At 37.3% G+C, this 25,353-nt stretch overlaps 1 protein-coding gene and 1 pseudogene across 1 annotated transcript in view; one reads left to right on the top strand and one right to left on the bottom strand.

Annotated features, from left to right (window-relative positions):
- The window catches only part of SLC24A2 (solute carrier family 24 member 2), a 265,252-nt gene that overhangs the window by 166,429 nt on the left and 73,470 nt on the right, over positions 1 to 25,353 (bottom strand). The window lies entirely within an intron of this gene.
- Positions 23,182 to 23,608, top strand: LOC112608525 (annotated as a pseudogene).

The following is a 25,353-nucleotide window of genomic DNA, read 5'->3' as shown; positions in this document are numbered from 1 at the left end:
AGAAGTGGAACATCTCAATCTCTGTGGCCATAGTATGCAGAAAACCCTGAGGAAAGGCCTGTTTCCATGGCAAAGTATAACCATGACATTATATAGTGTGACACAACAACAATACAGGGAGCAGGAGAAACACAGCATAAGTAGAGGTGACCTCTAAATACACAAACGCACTGTAAGAAATATCCATAGGAAATATCATGGCATGTTTAATTTGGGATTAAACAGAGGTATTTAGTTGATATTAAAATACATTAATCATGAAAACTAATTTGTCTTTATTCTAAGCAAGTGATGGAAGAGGTGGAAAATTTTTGAAGGTAGGGCCAAAGGGAAACCCCAGAAAAGTCATGACTTACATCCATTTTCCATTCTTTTTACTTTGTGTATTGATTAGCTGTACTGTCTTGGAGGGAGATGGATTAAAAAACAAAACAAAACTGAAAGCGGCTGTTTCAAAAAAGGTTTAGAGCAAAAAATGCACATTATGAGTGCAGTAAAGCTAGGGACCCACCGTGAAAATTCAGCTTCACAAATTTCATTCCTAGCATAATACTGATGCAAAATTTCAGTGGAGGGCATTTGCCAAAGGGAGAGGAGGGAAAGGTTTACTATGAAACCCTTTTAAAGGACAGTACATTAACTATTGAATGCTTACTGTATGCTAGACACTGTAAGTGCGGCGAGGTAAAACTCTGAAAGCAAATCCCTCACAGGCAAGATACAGTTTAGTGGGAGAGACGGATGAACCTGAACAATTACAAAACACATAGCAGGAAATACAGGTCTTTGCTCCTAGAGTGCTACTGAAGCAAAGAGAAAGGAACTATTGCCTTAGCATAGGTTTCTGGGAGATTACATGGATGTTGAGTGGTATCTTGAAAGAAGCAGAGGAGCCCACTGTCTTTCTGGAAATGGAAGAGTCGAGAAAAGGTGATGGGCATTTGGTCTGACCACACCTAGCCATTGTGGTCAGGTAATCTTCATTTCACACTCAGGGTCCTGCCTTGAAATTGTGCTCTGAACTTTTTTTTTTTTTTTTTCAGTTTCCAAGAAACATAAATTTATGTTTTCATGAAATGTGTGTTCAACCAAACCTTACTAATGAAACAATATTTAGTTCATTTTCCCACTTATTTTAAATGGAGGCTTTCAACCAGAGCTTCTGAAGTAGCAAGGACTGCTATATCAGGTGATGAAAATCTAGCTAAGCATAAGCAGAACTGAAATTTTTTATAGCTATAACAGCTTTCTTGTGCTGAGATGGGAGCACTTAAAAATAATTATTTTAGGGGGGTGGGGAGGAAACACTTAAAAAAGCTGTTGGTGATTTCTTGGTTACCAGTCCTGGGCCCAGGGGCTCCACACCTCTTTTTGTTTCTCTTACTTTCTGGCAGTTCCTCCCTGTGTCTGGCTTTTCACTATGTCCCGTCTTGGGGAGTAGCCCTTGGAATACTATGGTTACAAGCAAAATAAACTTCCTGCTTAATTTGGAAAAGGCAATTTATTGTAAAGAATGAGGAACTCACTGGATTGAAAGAAAATTAAGAATCAGGTTTAAAAACAGTAGACACAGGGTGCTCTAGGGGGCCAGGCAGCAGGAACTGATGGGCAATCTTTTCAGGATGCCCCCGCAGGGCCAATAAGCTCCAACAATTTTTTTCCTGTTTTTGTGACATTTCATTCAAATTTCTAAGGCCTGGGAAAGAGACAGACAGTCCTTCTTGGACCATGTGGTTTGTGCTAAAAGAGGCAAGAATTCCTTCCCCCAATGGAAATCAGGCTGCTGCACTGAAGGACATCCTTTTTCCTCTTCAAGGAAGTTCTTCCTCTAGAACTAGGGTAACATCCTTAGAGCAAACTTCCATTCAGGACTCCTGATGATGCTGTTTTTGATCAACATGATCAAAACCAGTTTCTGTGATGGTCAAAGAGAGATGGAGTGCTTTTCCTGAAGCATTCAGGACATGTGGCTGGGGAGAGCAGTACTTTAAAGACCCACACTACAACTGAGCATAACAGCACCAAATAACTAAGGAAGGGGAAACCCCAGTCTATCTGACAGGCAAAGGTGACCCCTGAACATTTTAAGGGTTTCAGGGTAGTGAGTTTCATCTAGGCTTGTTGATATCTGGAATTTGGGTCTTTCATTATGAAAGACAAATGGTGAAGAAAGTAGGTATATAAGAAACCTGGAAAACTCAACCCAGAAGATGACAAGATGGCAGCATTGCAGAGGTGAGTTCAAATCTGGTTCTTGGTTGGGTTAGCAAATTCACTATGTTTTGAGGACAAGGATGCCTACTCTTACCACTCCTGTTCAACATGGTACTAAAATTCCTAGCCACAGCAAGCAGTCAAGAGAAAGAAAGCAAAGGCATCCAAATAGGAAGACAGGAACTCAAATTATCTTTATTTGCAGATGATATAATTCTACACCTGGAAAACAACACCCTTTCTCCAAAAGTTCCTATATCTGATAAATAACCCCAGCAAAGCTTCAGGATAAAAATTAATTACAAAAATCACTAGCATTTCTGTACAAGTATTGCATGCTAACTGACTGCACCACTGGAACATGCTAAAAATCATCAGCATTTCTAAACACCAACAATGTCTAAGCTGAGAGCTAAATCAGCAACACAATCACATTCATAATAGCCACAAAGAGAAGAAAATACCTAGGAACACAGCTAACCAGACAGGTGAAAGATCTCTACAGGGAGAATTACAAAACACTACTCAAAGAAATCATATATGACACAAACAAATGGAAAAACATTCCATGCTCATTGATTGGAAGAATCAATATTGTTAAAAGACCATACTGCCCAAAGCAATATACAGATTTAATGCTATTCCTATCAAATTACCAATGACATTCTTCACAGAATTAGAAAAAGCTATCTTAAAAATTACATGGAATCAAAAAAGAGCTCAAATAGCCAAGGCAATCCTAAGCAAAAAGAACAAAGCTGGAGGCATCACGTTATCTGACTTCGACTTATATTACAAGGCTACAGTAACCAAAACAGAATGGTACTGGTACAAAAACAGACACCTATGGAACACAATAGAGAACCCAGAAATAAAGCCACCCCCAAACCATCTGATATTCAACAAAGTCAACAAAAAACAAGCAATGGGGAAAAAGATTCCCTATTCAAAAAATGGTGCTTGGATAACAGGCTAGCCATATGCAGATGATTGAAGCTGGGTCCCTTCCTTACACTATACACAAAAATCAACTGAAGATGAATTAAAGACAAATGTAAAACCTAAAACTATAAAAACTCTGGAAGATAATCTAGGAAATACCGTCTGGACATTGGACTTGGCAAAGATTTCATGATGAAGACGCCAAAAGCAATTGCAACAAAAACAAAAATTGACAAATTGGACCTAATTAAACTAAAGAATTTCTGCACAGCAAAACACACTATCAACAGAGTAAACAGACAACTTACATAATGGGAAAAAATATCCACAAACTAAGCATTCAACAAAGGTCTAATATCCAGACTCCATAAGGAACTTAAATTAACAAGCAAAAAACAACCCCATTAAAAAGTAGGCAAAGGACATGAACAGACACTTTTCAAAAGAAGACATACCCATGGCCAAGAAGCATATGAAAAAATGCTCAACATCATTAATCATTAGAGAAATGCAAATCAAAACCACAGTGAGATACCATCTCAAGCCAGTCATAATGGCTATAATAAAAAGTAAAAAAATAACATGCTGGTAAGGTTGCAGAGAGAAGGGAATGCTTAGACACTCTTGGTGGAAATGTTAATTAGTTCAGCCATTGTGGAAAGCAGTGAAGTGATTTTTGAAAGAATTTAAAACAGAAGTAACATGTGACCCAGCAATTCCATTATTGGCTATATACCCAAAGTAATATAAATCATTCTACCATAAAGACACATGCACATTGATACGGTTTGCCTGTGTCCCCACCCAAATCTTATCTTGAGTTGTAGTTTCCATAATCCCCACGTCTCGTGGGAGGGAGCTCATGGGAGGTAATTTAATCATGGGGTGGTTACCTTCATGCTATTCTCACGATAGTGAGTTCTCACAAGATTTAATGGTTTTATAAGGGGCTTCCCCCCTTTGCTCAGCACTTCTTCTTCCTGCCGTCATGTGAAGAAGTACATGTTTGCTTCCCCTTCCACCATGATTATAAGTTTTCTGAGGCCTCCCCAGCCATGCTGAACTGTGAGTCAATTAAACCTCTTTTCTTTATAAATTGCCCAGCCTTGGATATTTCTTTATTGGCAGCATAAGTACGAACTAATACACATGTGTATGTTCATTGCAACACTATTCACAATAGCAAAGACACGGAATAAACCTAAATGCCCTTCAACAGCAGCTGGCTAAAGAAAATGTGATACATATACACCATGGAATACATGCAGCCATAAAAAAGAATGAGATCATGTCATTTGCAGCAACATAGATGGAGCTGGAGACTATTATCCTATGTGAACACAGGAATGGAAAACCAAATACCACATGTTTTCACTTATAAGTTGATGCTAAACATTGAGTACACATGGACACAAAGAAGGGAACAATAGACACCAGGGCCTACTTAAGGGTGGAGAATGAGAGGAGGGTGAGGATCAGAAAACTATCTATTGGGTACTATGTTTATTACCTGGGTGACAACGTAATCTGTATACCAAACCCCTGTGACATGCAATTTATGTATCTAACAAATCTGCACATGTTCCCCTGAACCTAGAATAAAATTTAAAAAACAAAACAAAACAGAACAAGTTCACTGTGTTTGGGGTATGTAATGTATAAAATGGCATGTTACTCACTCCCTGTGTACGTAGTCCTCATGTTACTTAAGGTTTATGAGCCATTATGAAACTCTGTAGGAATTCATGTGATAGACTCAAAGGTGAAATCAATTATGGAGCAAAAAGACAAATAAATTCCTTTAGCCCATTTGGGTGGTCCCACATATCAGACCATAGCTATGACAGAAAATGTTTCCTGACTTCCTCACACCGTTCACATTCTCCATTCTGAAACAATTGTACCAATGTGTTCCATGGCATGTTTCTCAACTTCTTTTTGAGCTTCCAAGTTTGGGAGCATAGGACCACTTTCCTGTTTGGGGTTTTACCTTTACCTTGGTACTTACTTGCTCTCTGGCTTTGACCTTTGCATTCCTCCTTGAGTCCAACTCAGATTCCTACCAGTTACTACTTTCAGCTGTCTTGATTAGCACCCCACGTCATTAGGATTAGATTTGGACCCTATAATTTGAGTAACAAATGCTCCAGTCAGGTGCTGTGACCCCTCAGGATCCAGGCAATGACAAAGGTGCTTGTGTTACTTAAATGTTAATTCAGGCAATGCAGTTCAGTGGAGAGTCATCCCTCTGGCCCATGTGTGTCTTCTACTGTTTATGCATAAACACTCTGTACTTTCCAATAATTTGTCTCTCTTCTTTTACCATTTCATTAAACTGCCAGGCAATATTTTTGTATGCTTTCAAAAACCTCTGTAAAGGCTGCTCTCAGTGATGGGTGAAATGATTTCTAAAAATAACCTGCAAATCAATTTGTTCAGCTTGTAGCTTATAGAAATCTTGATGAAGTAAGGTGCTATTAAATGTGAAAAATAAAATATTTTAGTTTAGAATATGTTACTAATACCCTGTGAAAAGACCCTGGATTTAGAAACCAGGACTTGATAATCCTGGCTTTATGGATTAGTGATTTTGTGGCTTTAGGCACATCATATAACTTCTCCAGAGCCTCAGTTTCTTTGATTGCAAAATGAGAGAATAACATCTCCCTCATTGTGATGTGGCAAAGTAAAATGAGAAAACATGAAAATGTTGCTGATAGAATGTTGGGTATCCTTTGGTAGACTTACTACACATGTGTTCATCTTCATTTGAACAAAAACCTAAAAGTGACTCCAAGTAGTCACTGGGGTCTACGGAAAAGCTGTAGGAAAGTTTACTTTTTTAAAAGAGTTGCATATAAGAAAAACAAACAAACAAACAAAGAAAAAGAAAAAAGCTGCATTTCAGTTAAGTTGATTAGAAAGAACATTTCCTTAGAATGAGTTTTGTTTTTATCTTCATTTTAAGGACACAAAGCAGAATGTGTTGCTGGTGAATAGCTTTCATTTAGGAAATGCACTAGGAGTGCATTTGCAGAAATTTTAAAATATTGTTTCTAAATAATTTTAAATTATCTCTAAATAATTTTTAAATATTATTTTAAAATAACATTTAATTAATTTTTAAATATTATTTCTTATCTGGCCCCAACATACATGTCTTTCCCTAAGCCAGAGGAATGCCTGTTATTTTGCATGTCCCTGGATGTCATGCTCAGAGATACCAGAATTTAAATTCTTTTGGTCTGTTACTTGAATAAATACAGTCTCATAGTGTTAAGCTCAAATTGTTATTGAGTACATAATATATATTACCTCAGTCCAAATTTTACCCAAACATGAAACTTTAGATTATATGAAACAAATTAATATACATTTATAAAAACTCTAAATTTATAATGAAAGTCCCTTTACTGAGAGAAAAACTAGCATATTAAGCACTGCTTTAATCCCCAGCTATTTTCCTAGTTGTTTTACTTTTATTATTTCATCACATTTTCAATATGACAAATATTATCACTGCCATTTTACAGTTGAGGTAACTGAGGCTGAGTGAAGTGAATTAAGTGGCCTAAGCTGTAAATGGTACAGCTTTCCTGGCTCATTAGCCAGTGCCCTTCTCCATGGGGAAGTGTAGTGGTTACACCAAGACTCCTGAAAGAGGAAAAAAAGAGCAAACAAATCAGCCACTTATTCTACAATTCTGCTATTTTGAGCTTTTCTCAAAAGGCCATATTCTTAGTTAACTCAGTTTAGTCTCAGTAAGATTGATACAGCTCCTATGATTTGATATTCTGACTAGTAAGGGTAGCAGCTGAAAGCATTTCAGATATTAAGGAATTATTGGGCACTTCTTTCAACATCTCTGACTAATGCTCAGAATATTCATTTTCCTACAGAGTAGGGGAGTGTGATAGATGACGTCATGTTTATTACAGTTTGCAGGGAATAAATGCCACAGGCCTATTGACATGATGGGGAAAGGGCTTGTTAGTGTGGCACACCTAATATCATCTTCATCATAAACAATGGCTTCCACTTCTGGCCACATCCAATGTGTAAGGCCCTCATCTGGATCTGATATTTTCTCCTGCCCAGCACCTACCCCTCCTCTTTTTAAAACAGCATCCCAAGTGTCTTAGAGGCTTTCTTTGTTTGGGTTAATTTTATGTGATGCATAAAATTGACTGGGCCAAGTGATACCCAGATAGCTGGTTAAACATTACTTCTGGGTGTGTCTGTGAGGGTGTTTCTGCAAGAGATTAGCATATGAATTGGCAGACTGAGTAAAGCAGATAGCCCTCTCCAATGTGGGTATGCATCATCCAACCCACTGAGCGCCTGAACAGAATAAAAAGGCAGAGGAGAGAGCTGGGACCTTGATCTTTTACTGCCCTCAGTGCTCCAATTCTTAGGCCTTTGGAATTTCCAGACAGACACCAGCTTTTCTGGGTCTACAGCTTGCAGATGCCAGATCATGGGATTTCTCAGACTCCATAATTGTGTGAGCAATAACCTAATATCTTATAGTAAATCTCTCTCTCTCTCTCTAGCTTTATACATGTAGCTTTATACAGATACACAGACACACGCACGCACACATGCATGCGCACACACACATTCTCCTATTGGTTCTATTTCTCTGGAGAGCTCTGACTAATACACCCTTTCTCCTACTGTGGGTCCATTTGATTTAGTAGGGAATGGATCCCACCCTCGGCTTCATGAGGATGCATGATTCAGGCCCATTCAGTCAGTATGCCCCACCTCCAGGCTGTAGGGTTTGCAGGGACTGGTAAGAAGCTGGGCACTTGACTCAAACTGGTGAAATGCTGAGCTTGTTGGAGGAAACACTGGAAATAGGAGTTGTCTTTCCTCTGGGGATGGTAAGCTGATGAGATGTAAGTTAAGAGCTACTGGTGGCTTTCTTGTTTACTGTACAAGGAACCTGCCTGAGAATAAAACTAACTGACAGAAAAGCAAAGTTGAATGCAAGAGACACACAGAAAGAGGTAAAGGCTAAATGGTACTGCTTGAGGCCTCCTTAGATCTAGCCATTCTGAAGCTATAGGACAATTCAGTTTCATAAACTACTGTGGCTTTTCTCTTTTTTCCTTTTTGCATAAACAAACACAAGTGATTCTGTAGGCTTTTATATATTCAGTCTGGTTCCAAATTCTTTTCCTCTATAATTCACTAGATTACACCTGATGCTGAATAATGAATGTGCACAGTACACAGTGGATTTCGATAGAATGGAAAAGTGGGTCAGATGGAGTAGTACAGCCACAACTAAGAGAGGTGTATTTTGTGTGTGTGTGTGTGTGTGTGTGTGTGTGTGTGTGTGAGAGAGAGAGAGACAGAGAGAGAGAGAGAGAGAGAGAGAGAATGTGTATTGGCAAAAGAAAAAGACAGTATCACATTCAAACAACAGGTTCATATGACAATTATTATTTAAATAATGAAAATCTTTGAAGCTGTCCAAGATAATTTCAGACCCCAGAAGTCCAGCACAAGATGTTCTATTCAATTTTAGTCCACTGGCAACACTGAAACATCCTCCTCTGAATGTGTAAACAAGAAAGGATGAAAGGAGCCCTTACAAATGTAGGATACACCTGCATGTAAGGGAAACTTTGGAAGGGTCTTTATCTACCTCAACTAAAAAAGGAAGTTCAATAGAGGACTCCAGGGATTGAACAATGCTCAGTGTAGCCACATGCCAGCCCCCTGAGACTCACACTAGTGGGGCTCCCACAGGACAGGGCCAGGCTGTGAAATCTCCCATGGGCAGCAAAGAGATACGAAGAGAAGAGGTTATCAGAAAATGAAGAAAAGGACCACAGGGAATCAGTCTTTGGAAAAGCAGGGCTCCAGGTGACTGAAGACCACAGTGAGGACTGTGTTCATTTGCCCTCGATCATCCATGCACTACTGCCACAGTTTTGCCATAGCTGGGTTCTATCTCTGCTATTATTAACCTAGTACTTTAAGTGGACTCACTTTTCTTTCACTTCCTCGTTGCTTCTAAGCATAACTTTTGAGAAATGGGTTTATTTCTCTGGTTAAAAGTATATAACCAGTTTTATACTTTTCCAGTATATGTTAAAATAAGCATATAATCATTAAAAATGTTTGTTGTACCACCTAAAATCTTTTCAAATGCCACAGTACTGGATTCCACTCATTGGGCAACACTAGTATATAGGACAAGGACTGGAGTTCAAGTCAAGAACAAGGGTGAGGATAAAAGTTGCTTCCCTTGAGATGCTGATATTGTCCAGAGATACCAGTTTCATCACTGCTTTCCTGAAAGCTCTACCCCTCCCCTCTGCTCAGGGCACTCCAATGTCTTTATACTACAAGGGAAGATTATTTGCAAGCAAACACTGGAATTATAAAAATGAGTAAAACGGTCAAATGTGGAGCTCTTAACAAGAGGTAAGTACATTATTGTTACCTCCTGTCTTCAGAAAGGGCTAAAGAATGACCAAGGAGTTCACTGCATTAACCTATCTGTAAAAAAAACCTACTTATGTCATATATGAATGGCAATTATATATGCATAACTGAAAGCATAATTTAAAAAATTCTCTCAAGGCTTATCAGAAAACCACATTAAGCAGAACAAGTCATTTGTCTTTAAAAGCCATGAACTATCTTGTCAAGTCACAAAACAGTTGCCACTTGAACTCTGGGAACAGATTTTCAAAGAGAGATTTCTACAAGTTTTCTTCCATTAGAATTTTACAGACACTAATAATGACCTCACCGGATTTTCTTTTGATTTATGCTAGGAAAAAATAGACTGTAATTTAGACATTGTTTGAAGATGGACTATAATACGATAAGACAAAACTGAAGCCACCTTATTAAAGTTTTTTTCATTCTTTAAATTTCATGTTTGGCTTCACTGTGGATAAAATATGACAGCAGCAAAACATAAAACATGGCTTTCTCTTTGAGCTGCAAGGAAAAGATGCTTTATCTATTTTGTGACTTCAGGTGGAGTAATGGTTTCTCATCCTTCTAATAATCACTCTTTATCCACTCAGCCTGCTTTATTTTTCTTCCTAGCACTTGTCACTATGCATCACTATCTTATTTGCTGTATTTATTGTCTCTTTCCTCCACTAAATGTAAGCTCTATGAGGGCAGGGACTTTATATTAGTTATGTAGTCTCCCAGCACCTAGCAAAATGCCCAGTACATAGAAGGTGCTCGATAAAAATTTGTTAGATGAATGAATGTTGATTAATGACCAAACCTTTACAATTAGCAAACTGTCTCATTTTTCAAGCTTTACCCATCAGCTTTATATCCCAAAAATACATACTTCTTAGCCATTTGACCTTTGGCAAGTCACTTAACCACATAACTTCTAACAGGTTGTGTTTCTGTCTATAAAATGGGGACATCATTGACTGATAGAGCATTTGTGAGCATAAAATGAGGTAACATCCATGAAAGTGTTGGTTTGTCTATATTTATGTATTTATTTACTTATTTATTTTTAGTATTATTACACTTTAAGTTCTAGGGTACATGTGCACAATGTGCAGGTTTGTTACATATGTATACATGTGCCATGTTGGTGTGCATATACCCAAAGGATTATGAATCATGCTGCTATAAAGACACAAGCACACGTATGTTTATTGTGGCACTATTCACAATAGCAAAGACTCGGAACCAACCCAAATGTCCATCAATGGTTTGTCTATCTTTGTAATCAGGTCTCTAGTCATTCATCTGTCTATGTATGAATGCAGCCTGTTGGCAAAGGATCTGGTCCACGGTAGGTACACCATGACTGTTTACTAGTTTATTAATTTTTAATTTTAATTTTGCTGCAGGAAGTAATGATTTCTTTTTCAGTTGTTGATGGCCCTGCCTAAAACCAAGGACAAGAAATCACTAGATGAAAGCATTGCCTTTATATACCTAAACTCTTACTCTTTATATATCTTCAATATAAAGAGATTTAAAAATGGTGTTTTCTCCAGTCAAGTACATTCAGAGGACAAAAATAAGAAAAGGACATCAACAAGACTGATAAGCACTAAAGTCATCTTCCCTGTCCCGCCTAAAAGGTCAGTTTCAATTTTAAGATGCTTCTCATGTACAGAAGACAGTGTTGGGAAAAGATGAGTTTGATTTTTATAAAGGTGATTTCTGAGGCACCCTTTAAAAAACAAACAAACAAACAAACAAACAAACTTCTTCCCTTTCTTCCTTCCTTTCTTTTCCTTTCTTTTTACTTGCCTTTATTAATTAACTAAAAGTAAATTAAGTTTTTGGTTATTTCCCACAAGCAAGATAAATATCTAAAAAACAGGTTGGGGGAGGAAAAATGGTCAATAGAAACTTTCTTAGAAGATGAAAATGTATGTTAAATCCTCTTCAAATTATAATTTTCAAATTATCACCACTAAGACACAATCAGTTCAACTAAAACAGAGTTGCCAATTAAAACATGGTTAACTAGGATTCTCTTAAAAAAAATCCCAAATTTTACACTGTTCATTCTAAATAAACATGCTTTTAAAAGATTAGGAAAATAATTACCTATTTGCACAGGAAAATAATAAATGATGAAATCTCAACAGATAGGGTAAAGGTATACAGAATATTATCTTAGCAATTGGCTCAATCACTTCCCACTCAGTGTAAATGCTTCAATAAGAGGTATTTTATACAAGGAAAGTTCTAAATCAAGGTTTTTACAGATTACATTTATGCAAGTAGTTTTTCTCTCACTAATGGAAGATTTCCTCTCTAATATCTTTTCTAAACAATTTGTTAACCAGAGGAGAGGAAAACAAAATACTTTTTTTCTAATATTTTATCGAGGACTTATAATTTATTTTACTTTTATTCTCTGATAAAGAAAAGGCTACAGGGAAACTAGCAGGTGAAAGACTTTCTAAATGTAAATGCTGCCCAAAGGAAAAAAGAACTGTGATTAGATTATTATGCATAGTATGCATCAAGGGTTAAAATTCGTACACTCAGAAATGCATGTCAAATTGCACAGATTTAAAAATTCACTTTTAGGAATTTATCATAAAGAGTTCAGATATGCACAAAGATAAACTTCAAAGGATAATCATGGCAATATTAGTTACAGAGGTTAAAAAAAAAAAACAAATCCTTGTTTCCCACCGCATTCAGGCAAGTGAGACTACCCTATGGAGACAGGAGGCTGAACATCTGCGGAATTTAAACCAGGAAGCTTGGACTCAGAGATACCAAACACAGCCAAGGGCAAGCATGGCGTACAGAGTGAAAATGGGGGAACTGAGAAAATGGCTGTACTAGGTCCCTCATCAAGTTGATTTCCCTGTTTTTTTCTTTTTCCTCTGGCAAAGACGGGAGCTGAGGAAGCCTGTCTGGAGGAAGCAAATGACCCCAGAGAAAAGGCCGTTGGAGATTTAAATTTGGGGCAAATAAAAAGGCTGGCCAGCCATATATTTATCCTAGAGCAGCAGTACTAACTGGAACGGGGTGGGGGTGGGCTTCCCCAAGGGATAGAGACATTTTTGATTTCCATAACTGGAGGGGCATGATGCTACTGGCATCTAGTGGGTAGAGGCTAAGGAAGCTGTTAAACATCCTATAATGCACAGAAGAACAAAACAGCCCTCACAACAATGAATTATCCAGCCCCAAATGTCAGTAGTGCCACTGTTAAGAAACCCTGTATTCAAGTGAAGCCCATAGTTCACACCTGTCCCATGTCCCCATCACTCACACAGGACTTCCGAAGGCTCTTTTGGGCTTTACCCTCAAATATGATTGGCTTGCCTTTACCAGACACTTGAGGAAAGCCCTCACAGTGAAAGTCAGAGACAAAAACACACAAACACCAACCAAACAACTGAATAAGAAAAAAAGTATTGGAGAAAACAGAAACCATTAAAAAAAAAAAAAACTTAAAAAGAAAAACTGCAATTGATACAACCCAATCTGAAATACAATTTGGCAATATCTAGCAAACTTGAAGTTAAACCCACCTGAAACCCAGCAATTCTGCTTGTAGGGATTTATCTTAGAGGAATTCTTGCACATGTCACTAGGAGACATGCACAGATTATTCATAGCAGCATTGCTTGTTAGTAGCAGAAAAACAAAACAAAACAAAACAAAACAAAACAAAACAAAACAAAACCTAGAAAAAATCTAACCCTTCACCAAAAGAGAATGGATAGATTAATTATAGACTATTCATATAATTGAATGCCAAAATCACTTAAAATGAATGACTTAGAGCTAAGTATTTCGATACAGATATACTTCATAAATATAATGTTGACTTAAGGAAAGCAAATTACAGGAGACCACATGCATTAAAACACTATACAAAGTTAATAAGCTTTGAATAAATACATGCAACAACTTTACCATATCTCCTTTAAGGCAGGGGCCCCCAATCCCTGGGCTGTGGACTAGTACCAGTCTGTGGCCTGTTAGGAACCAGGCTGCACAGCAGGAGGTGGGCAACGGGTGAGTGAGCATTACTGCCTGAGCTTTGCCTCCTGTCAGATCAGTGGTGGCATTAGATTCTCATAGGAGCAGGAACCCTATTGTGAACTGTGCATGTGAAGGATCTAGGTTGTGTATTCCTTATGAGAATCTAATGCCTGATGATCTGAGGTGGAGCAGTTTCATCGCAAAACTATCCTCCCCACACCCCTCAGCCCCAACCTCTGTCTGTGGAAAAATTGTCTTCCACGAAACTGGTCCCTGTGTGCAAAAAGGTTTGGGACTGTTGCTTTAAGGATTCATACTTGTCTACCAAATCTATAAGGCAATACATTTGAGTTATCCTCCAGACTCAAGATGGAGGTCACCTCTGGGAGGCTGGCAGGAAGGAGAGTAACTGGAATGTATATTCAGATAACTTCGAGTATGTGATGTTTTATTTCCTAAGCTGCATTTTGGGTGTACTGGTGTTTGCTATATTATTCTTCTATATCTTTTGTATGTTTTAAATTGCATTAAATAAAATCTATTTTTAATATCATCAGAAAGATAAAAGAAAATATTGCATCCAGTAAAAAGTAATATCTCATTCATGATGTGGGAATTTAATTCCACAAGCATGGTAGTTCTAAGAAAATCTAATGTGTAGTAAAGCTATTATATTCTTTAAAATATAAAATTAAAATGTATAGGCTTTCTTTAAAAAGTTTGTAATTTAATTTCAAATATATAATTTAAATTTAACCTTAACGGCATCTTTTTATAATTTTTTCTTTTCTAATAACCAGGTATATAAGGTAACTTTGTCATGTACCTGGTTTGAAAATTTTATAATAGATCTCAATATGTTATATGCCATATCGAGCTATTTTCTTTTAAGTGTTCTTAATACTAAGCATTGGGGTAAATTAATTGCTAAAAAGTGTAACATTATATTTGAAATATTTAGCAGTTATGATCCACAGTAACAATTCTAGGAAATTAAAAAAACAACATGTTAGCCAATGTTTTAATCAATATATTAAGAACCTACACAAGTGATTGCATCAATGGTCTTGGAAATTGAAATAACAACTTCTGAAATTATTTTAAAAATATCTTTTTCTAAGAACATATGGACACACGATGGGGAACAACACACACTGGGGCCTGCCGGGGGTGCAGTGGGATGGACAGCATCAGGAAGAACAGCTAATGTATGCTGGGCTTAATACCCAGGTGATGGGTTGATCTGTGCAGCAAATCACCATGGCGCATGTTTACCTACGTAACAAACCGGCACATTCTGCATATGTACCCCAGAATTTAAAATAAAAATTGAAGAGAAAAAATATTTTCCTTGGCACTAATTTGTTCTAACCAGAGAACTAATTTAGGAATTGAGAAAAGCCTAAAAAGTATCTGTCCTTTTTAATTGCATAAATAAGTGATACAAAAACAGTTCTGAGTGAGTTCTGTAAGTAAATATTATAATTTCCTTACACTAGCTTCACTAAATTATCATTTTGTCAGTTTAGAAATATGGTATTATTATACCGAGTAGTGAAACATTTAAAAATATACATTTAGCAGGTTAAAATAATCATGTTCATCTTTTAAAGAAAAAGATCCTCAAAGAAGACACAATTCATACTTTCCATTTTTCATTGACATCATTACTCATTTAAATTAGTTTTGGAAACTGAAAAAACGTTACATTTTTTTGATATGGTGGCAAAGTTCACCTGAAAAAACAATTTCTAACCTAATCATTCCTTCATACATGGTGTGTTCCCTCTAAAAGTGAAAACTCTATACTTCTAATATATATAAATATATATTAAGATCATGGCCAATAACAAAACAAAGCAAGGCAAAAATGAACAAAAATGTTTTGATATGGAAACATTTTTATGAAATCAAATTTCCCTGGCTAGTTATTGAAATTTATCTTATTTAAATGATTTAAGTTAATTCTAGCAAGTGCTTCTAAGGTGGAGAAGCTGTTATAGGTTGAGCATCCCTAATCCGAAAATCCAAAATCTGAAGTGCTCCAAAATCCAAAACTTTTTCAGCATAGACATGATACCATATGTGAAGAATTCCATACCTGACCTCATGTAACAGTTCTCAGTCAAATTGCAGCCAAAACTTTGTTTTATGCAAAAAATTAACAACAATATTGTATAAAATCACCTTCAGGCTACGTGTATATGAAACATAAATAAACTTGATGTTGAGACTTGGGGTCTAATCCAAGACACATCGTTATATATATATGCAAATATTTCAAATTCCAAACAAAAAAATCTGAAATCCAAAACACTTCTGGTTCTAAGCATTTTGGATAAGGGATAGTCAATCTGTATAGCTGTGTCTACAAAAATAAAATGGTAACCAAGACCTCTAAAATTAGATTTGTAAAATCTCTTTCAGCTCTAATATTTCATTTACTCATCCCTTCACCTTTAATGACTTCAGTCCTTCATTTGTTCACTCCTTTTAGACACTTCCTATATGCCATGCAGTGTGCACTCTGGGGATATAAAGAGAAACAAAAGAAATTTGCCTTGGCCATAGTACATCAATATGAAAGGTGTGAAAGGATCACAAACCCAAATCTCAAATACACATCGAATTCACTCTCTGTGTTGCAGAAGGAAAGGAATCCTGCCTAGGTGACATGGACCCACCCACAGAGACCTTTTGTATGGGAATTGTACCACTGCTCTAGCACTTTGCTCACAAAGTATGGCATATCACACTTCCATTCATTTATAGTGGAAGACATGGAGGCACAGAGAGGTGAGAGAACTTGTCAAAAGTCACAGAGCAAGTTAGAAGGCCAAAATCAGAATATATGGTCTATTGTAATATTTTCATCAAATGTATTGAGAACTTGACAGGTGTCCGGCTTAGAACCAGGAATGGGGACTACAAAGATGAATAAGATGGAGTTCCTGCCTAGAGGTGCTTATGCTCTGGTGCTGGCAGTTCCCAGACTCAGGGGTTCTGGGCATTGCTGTAACAGCTGATTGTCTTGGCACCTACTGCTGGGTCTCTGAGTACTGTGTTAGCACATAAACAGACGTGGAACTGCATGGAGACCAGAACGCCTGGCAAAGTAAACATGGGGAAACAAATTCAGTGTGGCTGTAATCTGTAAAATGCAAATTCAAAAAAGAATTTGTTTCTACCTATCCAACTTGCAAAAGTCTTAAAAACACTCAAAGTGGAGAAACTGACCCTCTTATCCACTGCTGTTGGAAATAAAAATTTTGTGTTTAGATACCAAAGTTGCAGCATGTTGTACAAGCTTATAACCAGGAACAATATGTTCAACAGTAAGTGAATAATGTTTCACTAAATTAAGGTTACATTCATGCAATATTATGATGCATGAGGCAGTTTCTTAAGATTACTTAACGACCTGGGAAAATATTCATCATCCAATGTTAATTAGAAAACCAGGATATTAAGCTATACATGACATGCTTTTTCTAAAAATACTTTTCTAAAAATACAGTATGCATGCATATCTGTATCACAAGCACTGGAAAGAAATGTATCAAATTATACACCATGGAATACTATGCAGCCATAAAAAAGGATGAGTTTGTGTCCTTTGTAGGGACATGGATGAAGCTGGAAACCATCATTCTCAGCAAACTATCACAAGAACAGAAAACCAAACACCGCATGTTCTCACTCATAGGTGGGAATTGCACAATGAGATCACTTGGACTCTGGAAGGGGAACATCACACACCGGGGCCTATTATGGGGAGGGGGATTGGGAGAGGGATGGCATTGGGAGTTATACCTGATGTAAATGACGAGTTGATGGGTGCTGACGAGTTGATGGGTGCAACACACCAACATGGCACAAGTATACATATGTAACAAACCTGCACGCTGTGCACATGTACCCTAGAACTTAAAAGTATTATTAAAAAAAAATGGCACCAAAAAAAAAAAAAAAAGAAAAAAAGAAATATATCAAATTAATACTTGTGATTATTTCTGGGTGGCGGTATTACAGATGATTTTTATTTTTCTCCTTTGTATATTTTCCAAATTTTCTGAAAGGAGATTCCATTAATTTAGTAATTTAGAAAAAATAAAAGTAAGTCTTAATTTTTTTTTCTGACTAGATGATTCTCTGAAATAAACTAACTGCCCCTGACTGGTTTCAGGACACCAATGACTCAGCCCTTCTGGTTAGGACACACGGATGCACTAGAGGGGTCCTGAGACCTGAGCTCCATGACCCAGACTTGTTTTGCTGCTTACTGGCTGTGTCTTTCTGGGCAAAACAGTTCTGAGCCTCTGTAATCGTATTTGTAAAATGTGGCAATTGATGTCTCCCTCATAGATGAAGTTTAAAGACAGCATAAGAAAAATGCTTTGAAAAGTACTATATAAATGCAAGTTATGTCTCACCTGAGACATAGATAAAACAGAGTACACACTCAAATCCCAAATGACCAACTTCTTGGTTTTATGACATCACTTAAATGACAGAACCTCTTTGAGCCTTAGAGTCATAATTTGTCAAGTAGAGATATTACTGGCTTCTTCAGAAGGTGGGTGTGAACTAAACACCTATGTGGGACTCAGTAAATGTTTGCTTTCTTCCTTTCTTAGGCTCTGTCTTTCCCCACTCTGCTCTTACTGTGAAACAAGGATTTTAAAAAACGCTCTAGCATCAGCACTTTCTATTCTAATTTTAAAGCATATTATTTACTTTGATTTTTTTTGATATGTTAAAAATGTATGGACTCTTTTTCCTTTCTCCACCCTTTTATAGTTTGGACCAATAGCAAACACAAAGTACGCAGAACTTGGCAAAATCAATGTGAGGACTGTGGACAAATTTTATGGGGTCATTTGAGCCTGAAGTCTTCCACAGAAAGCTCTGAAACTCTAAGCACTTTACATTAGGGCAGGAAGAGTAGGAAGGGTGAGAACGTCCTTGCTTTGGTAGGCTGAAATTATTTCAGCAATTAGATCTCCTTAGATTCTAGATTTATCTAAATATACCTGTGACATTCTGTAAATGTGCAGAACTCAGAATTTCTCAGGCTTGGTTTCTGTAGTGTCAATTGACAACCACATGTCTTGAAGTTTTGTTTCCTTTAATTAACCTTCTCCATTTTCAAATCAATTTTCTCACTTCCTCATGGTGTTACTGCTATTCTAAGGAATGCAGACCAAAGGGATCAACATTTCAAGACTCCAAAGGTTCGTATGCCAAGCCTGGAACTTTGCACACAAATAGATATTCAAGCACACTCGCTGTTCATTCTGTACACCCCAACTTAAAAATTCAAAGTCTAAGATTAAAGTATCAGAGGATTGAGTCCTAAGTTACTATTTGAAATCTGGTTCACCTTGTGTAAGAATCTTTTCTTGTGGGAATGTTGAAGATTTTTGTGAAAGAGAACAACCCACTGAAGGCCCTCCCTGTTTAGGGAAGATTAACCTGTTAGGTGCTAGTAGATTGATCGACGGGGATGATCTGCATGTGCCATGATTGTGAAGACAGATTAAAAAGGAAGAGGCAGATAAAAGACATATTGTAGCAGAATCTGCTAGTGCCCAGTCCATTTTTCCAGAGTGTTAGCACTTCACTGTGTTCTGGTTGATTTCTAACTGCCAGCGTCTACCCACCTTTAGTTGAGTGCTAAGGAATTCACAGCCCCATGCCAAGCAGCACTCACTCAATGACTGATAGGAGTTGATACCTAAACACTCCAGCTCCCTTGCCCTTTGGATGGAAGAACTCTGAGCTGTGTTGTATTAGTTTCCTATTGCTGCTGTAAAAAAACTACCAAAAACTAAAGAGGCCTAAGGAAACATGAATTTATTACTGAACAGTTCTGGAGGTCATAAGTTTGAAATAGATCTTATTGGGCTAAAATAAAGATGCAGGTTTGAAGTTAGTACACTATTGCTTTGAAGGATGCTGACCAACCTTCTGGTACGAGTAGACCCAAGCTGTGGCCAGCTTATTCTTTGAAGGAGCCTTCTTGAATTCCTCCTCCCTTTATAATCAAAACCAAGACAGGAGAATGTGGTGGTGAAAATTCCTCCACACTATGCTGAAATCAATCATAACAGGCCTCATCTTAATCCCACTTAATTTAATCCTGCTATTTAATTTAATCCATCTAACTTAATCCCACTTTGGCACAATCCGAATCTAGAATACTTGAGTGAAATCATCGACTACTCCAAGACTAGCAGAAGCCTACCCTGGATGGAAAAGGATAACAAAGTCACAAGATACATAAAGTCAGAATCTCTTGTTTTTCATTCTGGCTGTAAATAACCACATGATCTTAGACTAATCACGTAATTTCTCTCTGACTGATTTCATTTCTTCATGTAAAGACAGAATTAATAAAACTTACTCCTTTTTGGAGAGATTTCAGAGTTAAATGGAAAACTCTGTGAACTTGCTTTGAGTTCTAATACAATAGCAGTAATCATGATGATTCAAAGGACAGTAAACCTTTTGTTTTTCCCATGAATGCAGGTTTTAGTCAAATGCCAGCCAAGTATTCTCTGTACACTTGATGCTCCTAAAATATTTATTGTTTTTGATAATGAAGAATAATGTCTTATGCAAAGTAATCTATTCACAAACTTTCTCCCAGTTGGAACTGATATATGTTGAGCCATCTCAGTTATTCTGATAAAGCCCCTCACTACATTTGTATCTGACTTCATCAGAAACAAATGATCTTCTCGACACACTTTGGAGAGTTCTGCAAGATTTAACAATGGATGGTGACTTGTTGCATAACAGAACACTTGACTTTTTGCTCTATTTTAAATCACATTTGAGTATATTTTATTGAGAAGCTATTAAATCTAGGGCTCCAAGAACTAGTCTTCCAGTAGTTTACATAACAATAGCTACAACAACAACCGATGTCTGCATCTTGCATTACAGTTGGCAGTGGCTTCCTATAGTTAGATGTTGCCCAAACTTCAGTCATTTTTATAACATCAGCATGATATTTTGCCATATTTTCTTAATTTATGTGTTACTATTTATGAAGTGTTTTACCTTAAATTGACTTACCTTTTAGAATGTAAATGTTTATTTAAAAAGTGAACTTCATATCACTACCATACCCAGAAAACCAATTTGTTTGCCATAAATAGAAAATACATAATTCATTGATTTAGCCATTCCATAAAGTATACATATAGCAAAACATCATGTTGTGCATATACATTTATATTTGCAAATAAAAAATAATAATTTTTGAAAAGAAAGTAAATAAATGCAATGCAACAAAAACAAAACAATATTGTTCCATTTCTGCCTGATACTGTTGTTGGGTAAAGGTTCCTGAACTTGAGATACATTCTTCTGTGTTTGTGTGTGTAAGTGTGTGTACCAGAGAGAAAGACAGAGAGAGAGAGAGAGACTTGCATATCTTATATGAAATTTAGAGACAGCTCTACATTGAGACTTTTACTGAATTATTTAGATTTTTGGAAAAGATATGATGGATTAGAATCTTAGCAAGCAGTGCAGATACTGTATCCATTTTACAGATGATAAAGCTAGGGCTCAGAGAGATTACATGACTTATTCCTTGAATACTCAGTAAATGGCAGAGCTGGGCTTCAAACACGAGCCTTTTCATTCCAAATCCTGTGCTTTCTCTAATGCACTCAAACCTTCTTGGAGTGAGAGGGGTTGCACAGGGCTTAGATGAAGCACACTGAAGATCCATTCCCTCTGTCATTTATAATCCGGTCAAGGAGATGAGAGGGACCAAAGTCACAGATTTAAGTTGTTTCAAGAGAAAGTAGAAAAGTATGTTTTGAGATAATTGGCCCAAAGAATAATGATGAAAATATTTAGCAAGTGAGCCCACTGTAAGTTGGACTATTAGGGGAGACTTTCTGGAAGAAGCAAGATTAAAACTCTTGTGTTGAAGGGTGGATAAAATTAGATGAATTGAAGATAGAGGTGAAGCCATTTCAAGTGATAACAGCACTTTGATCAGAATAATAAAAAATGTCAAAGCTCTGTTTTGGTTCACTGCAGATAGGGGAAAATGCATATATATGTCAGGAAGTACTATGGCTACATTTTAGAGTCTTACATGCTATAAAGTAGAATGAATCACTATTTTGTAATCCTTAAAAATAAACTATTTCCCTCAAAACATGTACAATTCAGCAAACTATCTACAGGGCTTTTTCTCCTAAGGAAATAATGATGGATATATACTAATATTTGTAAGAATGTGTCTCATCCTAGCAGGGCAATTGGAAATAACTCCAGTGTTTGATCATATGGGGCTTATTTACATAAAATTATCTACATCAATACTGGGGACCCTGTGCAATCTCCAGAAAAGATTTTAACCTCTGCTACTAAAACATGGTCTGTGGACCAATATTGTCACCTTTACCTGGAACTTGTTAAGATTCAGTTTCTGATGCAGTAGATCTGGGGGAGGGCCTGAGATTCTGCATTTCCAACAAGTTCCCCAGTGATCTGCACATGCATTAACATTTGAGCAGCAGAGGCACATGATTAATGACATGGAAAGATATTTGCAATTAAATGAAACAGGCTGATTTCATAAGAATTAGTTCCATATGATACTATATTGGTAAATTTTTAAAATATGCATACATTCACACATAAGAGAAGGAAATAGGGAAAGAGTGTGTGTGTGTGTGTGTGTGTGTGTATGTGCAAGACAGACAGATGGGAAGAATATATATTAAAATACCAACAGTGGTGGAATTACTGGAAATTATTTAAATTTTTTTCTGTGTTTGTATATTTGTATCTACCATGAACATTCATGTCTCTTTCAAAATATAAATAATAAAACTATATTTTCAATTCCTTTTCTGTTTTCAGAATTTTACTGAGTTCTTTCTGGAAAAATAAACAGGAACCCAGAGGCTGAACTGGAAGAAAACAACTCACAGGGATTTAATCAATGTAACAAGAAATTGTCAGAAGAAAGAAAGACTTACAAGATAAGAATTTTCCACAAAGTGTGAAGTAAGTCTATGTAACCTTCACGTCCCTAGTGCTCTTGGAATTTATTTTAAAAACAAAACTTTTTTTTTTTTTAAAGTAAGGCTATAAAACTCCAGGAGCATAGACATTTTCAAGACTGCCAACTGGGAAAGTACTTTCAGGATGAAACAGATCGGTTTCCCTTAACAAGTATTTTTAGTGGTTTTACTCTGAGTTCTGGTTGGGAATATTCCAGCAATGTCACTTAGAAGTTGAAAGAGGACCCAACTGCTTTGTCAGAATGATTCTTTGCCTGCCTTCTCCCTTGGAAAATTTACCTTAATCTTTATTCATTTCTGTGCGTTGTCCCCATTTGGGTGATCCCTTTGTTCTCAGCATATGATGCTGAGAACTGCTTCACTATTTCTTTGCTGCTGGGATGTTTAGGCAATGGAAGTAAGATGATTAAATGAGATAATGCAAATAAAACATTTATTATAAAGGAAATACTTAAAAAGTTGACTGATTGGGAACTGGCGTTGTGGCGTGACTATGGGGACTCTCCAGGGAAATATCAACTGCCCCCGAACAGAACTGAAGAAAAAGCTGTTCAAGCACCTGTGGGTATTGAACTGGGAGTGACATCTGAGGCACCGGGTGGTTGGGGCTGTGATAGACCAAGGGCTGATCATGCAGCACCACCTCAAGAAGCGGGCATCCAGTGCACGTACCAACATTACTCTGTCCGGCAAGAAGCGCAGAAAACTTCTCCAGCAGATCCAGCTTGCCTGGAAAGAGAAAGCAGCCATGGAAGTGGAAGCCCCTCAAAACTATCCAGGACTAGTGAGCCACAGCTCAAAAGGCAAAAGAGGACAAAAGTCCCTAGGATGTAGAAATGAAGGACCTTGAAGATGCGAGCGAAACCTCTTCCTCTAGAAGATTCTCAACTGGATCCAGAAGGACTCAGTGGTTGTTTTAGAGGACTTTGGCAAAAGCAGTGCCGCTTTTCACCAGATTTCCTCCTCCCTAATCCTCCCATAGAAGGATGTCTTTGGGAGGGAGGAGGGTACAGAAGAAAGATTGTAGAAGAGCCTCTTTACAAGTCAACTCCATTTGTAATAAAGCCCTAGCACTCTGAAAATAATTTTTTGACTGATTAATTCATCATTCAACAACTGTGTACCATGTGACCATCATCTAACCCTATGGGCAGAGGATGCAGATGATCCCAGACTTGTTTCCTTACCTCAAGATGCTTTCAGGTAAGGGGATATAACCAAGGAAACACAAGTACCTTGCAGTGTCACAAGTGCCATGACAAGGAGAGGGCCAGGTATCACAGGGGCAAATAAGAGGAGTACTAGCCCCATCAAGGGGGTGGTGGTGGTAAATAAATCTTCCTCATTGAAATGACATCTGCTTTGAAATATGATGGACCAGCAGGTTTTGGCCAGGAATAGCTGAGAAGTTCCAGACAGTGGGAATAACACATTTACACGTTCAAATATGAGAAAGAACACAAATGTTCAGGTGCTCAACAAACTAAAAGTGCTAGGATATGAGTGTGGCATGGAGGGTGGGGGCGGTAGAAAGAAGGAAAATAATATGAGGGATCTGTAGAGCCTGGTGATGAATGGGCCTTGTCAGCCATGCAGAGGAAGTTTCACTTCATCCAAAGGTCTGAGGGAAAGATTAGGGTCAAATATGGTATCATAGGGGTTTTAGGCAGATTGCTCTGGGCACAGGTGGAGAAAGACTGGAGACAAGCCAAGAGGACTGCAAATCAGCCAGCTGGGATGCTGCTGCAGGAACACAGGGAGAGATGATCCTATCCTCAAGCCAATGGAAATAGATGACTATACATGAAATGAGACTGGTGATTAACTGGAAGTTGGGAGATGATGGAACAGACCCAGAGAATGTGCTTAATAAATGCCCATTTTCTTCTTTACTTCTCCACAGATACCTATTGGCCACTTCAGGCCAAGGAAAGATTAACCCAGTAGTAGTAAAAAAAAAAATTTCTAGAAGCAAAATAACTGTGTGCTTAGCAGTTCTCTAAGTAAGGTCTGGGAATTCTTGAGGGTCACTGCATTTCTATTCAAGGGGTCTGTGAGGTCACAACTATTTTCACAACAATTCTAAGATGCTGTTTGCCTTTTTTGCTTTTATTCTTTCATAAACATGCAGCGGATTCTTCCAGAGGCTACATGATGTGTTATAATGCAATTGCCGTGATGGCTAAAGTTATATGTGCTTGGATTTTCTTGAGCTTTAAATTGTCCCAGTTTTAATTTCAAATATAGTAAATACAGAAAGATATAGTCTCCATAACAAAGCTCTTTGAGGTCCTCAATAATGCTTAAGAGTATAAAAGAAACCTGAAGCCACACCTGAAGCCACAAAATTTGACAACCAATGCCATAAATATTTAAAGAAAATTTTAAAGGCATCCACTACCAAGAGCTTAAAAAAATTACGAGTGAGGATAAACTCTACTGATTGAGGAGCCTAATTCTTATCTTAGTTTTGTTGTCCTTTCAAATCTGAGCCATTGCTGGCTTAATATAAAGATAATGCCTGGGATTTTATTTCTAGAAGAACACATCCAACTAACAAAATCAAAGCACATACCATACAATGTACTAAGTAGAAATATGAAATCCATATATGCGATTCTGAATATACTTTGTTCTTTAAACTTATTTTTAAAGTTGGAAAACA

The sequence above is a fragment of the Theropithecus gelada genome, chromosome 15 (assembly GCF_003255815.1).
Source record: "Theropithecus gelada isolate Dixy chromosome 15, Tgel_1.0, whole genome shotgun sequence".
Lineage (NCBI taxonomy): Eukaryota > Metazoa > Chordata > Mammalia > Primates > Cercopithecidae > Theropithecus > Theropithecus gelada.
This window is presented reverse-complemented; position numbering and strand designations above follow the sequence as displayed.